A 2131-nucleotide genomic window follows, 5' to 3' on the forward strand; every position below is an offset into this window, starting at 1 on the left:
GCAACTTCAGTCATAATATTCATCAACATTTCACTTTAAAAATGGATAAAACTTTTAATTTTGTATTGTTTTAAATTGAGACAATCTGTGGAACCTATCAGGTGTGCTGCAGTGACATCTCATAAATTCCACTTTTTCAAATAGTTAAATAATTTACTACCCCAGTATACAAATATCAAAACTTCACAGACTAGCATGCTAGGTGCCTGAAAGCATTTGCCTATTAAATGAGGATTCTCTGCTTTTGCTGTAGAAAAAGATTCTTTTTTGCTCAGTTCTTTTCGCAGGGGCCAAGAGGTCAGAAAATGTTCAGTTTTAATTGGTGAATTTCTATGACAGTAAGATGCCTTATTTTATGTATGGTCTGGAAATAAATGAGTGGCTAAACTCTTTGAAATGTGCCTACTGCTGCAAAAGCCATGAGCTGTAATTAAATTGAATGTAGGGTTATTGTCTGCTTGCCTTGAGCTATAAACTTGATAACAAACCCTTAGAATAGCAAGTATTGTGTTAGAAGTTGGTACGTAATTAGTTATGCAGTTTTCAATCACTTTGGAAGACCTGTCTTTTCCATCATTTTTATTCTTTTTTCTTGCCTTTTGTAATATCAGAAATATGTGTATTCTATTCTTTTTCAAAAGGGAAGAGGGCAGTGAACACGCCTCTGAAATATTAGTATACCAGTTAATGTTTAATGGACCATATGTTGTTAATTCTGTGGATGTGATGTCAATTCAATTTGGATTCAGTGTCATTTGAAGGAACTTAAAAAGTGTATACTTGAAGGAAGTTCTGATGTTTGAATACTGGTTTTGTAAAATAGAAGATCTAGAACTGAGAAAAGGATGTAGGCAGTTTTTGCCTGTTCTTCATGCAGATTCCCTAACTGGAAGAATACTCCAAGCCTTTCAACAGAGATGGGCAGAGGCTGTCAACTAAAATTGTCTTCTTTTTGTCACTGACAACATTATTTTCTGCTCATGGATGCTTTTACCAGTAAAACAGATCTGGGCAGGGGCAGCAACAGCCCTCCACAGCAATCCCACTTTCTCATGTGGCCCCTTGGGAAATGGCCCACCCCTGCAGTAAAAGAACTTGGCATCCAAAACGCATGTGTACAGCTCCTGCACATCTTCACTGATCATACCTTGGGAGATAGATTTTGTAGTGAAGGAAAGTAAGAGAAAGTAACACTTAATGATATATGTAAGTAGTTTTTAGATTAATTTTTTTTTAACATTGATGAGATTGTGATTCTACTTTTGATTGAATCCTATTACCTGGATACTGGAATTTTCCAGAGTTAGCATTTGTTGCACTTTATAGCAATATCAAATATTAGGGCTGAGATCTTACGCTCTAATTCTCTAACAGGATCAGCTCTAAATTAAAAGAGATGATATTATGACAGTAAAATGTGCTTAATGTACTGGCCTTAATGTTTTATCTATGGTTCCCTGTGGGTGAACCCAAAACATTCAGTAGAGATAATTAACCATGAATAAGCATATTATATTAACCCAGTCTATACCTAGGCCTTTGGTTCTTCTTGCTAATCTTATCACTCATTCATGTTGAAATTTCTCCCAAATTGGATATAATGAAGAAGTAGTGACTCAAGATTTAGAAGAAATCATTTAAAAAATATAAATATAAAATAAGTATTACAAATTTAATTAGCTTTTTTTGTATTAATTGGCAATTAATTGCCACGTTTTTACTTAGCTCCAAGCTTCTATGTATTTGTTCTGAGAAGCCCCTGGCTTTTAGCCTTTAATCGATTAAAAATTCCATTACAAATCATAGTAGCTAGCAGAGAGCGATTGTGGTGATTCATTATATCATATTATGTTTCATTATGCAAGTGTAATTGAAACATGTTTTTATTTACTGTTTGCAATAAATTACGTAGCATATATTAGTAGCCAAGTGTGAATGGTATGTATTGTTTTGTCAGTCCCAACAGTTTTTAATTCAGAGAAAAATTAAATTGTTAGTAGTAAAAAAAAAATCCTGCTTATTCCGTTTCTGCTAATGGAAGAAGACCAGTGACTCAAAACTATTACAAAAATGGATATAGATTTAACTACATTATACTTAGCTTTTGTTTTTGTGGCATATTATGTAAAAA

Source organism: Pituophis catenifer, unplaced genomic scaffold (genome assembly GCF_029215685.1).
Source record: "Pituophis catenifer annectens isolate HBS135680 unplaced genomic scaffold, rPitCat1.0.hap2 SCAF_3, whole genome shotgun sequence".
NCBI classification, from domain to species: Eukaryota; Metazoa; Chordata; class Lepidosauria; order Squamata; family Colubridae; genus Pituophis; species Pituophis catenifer.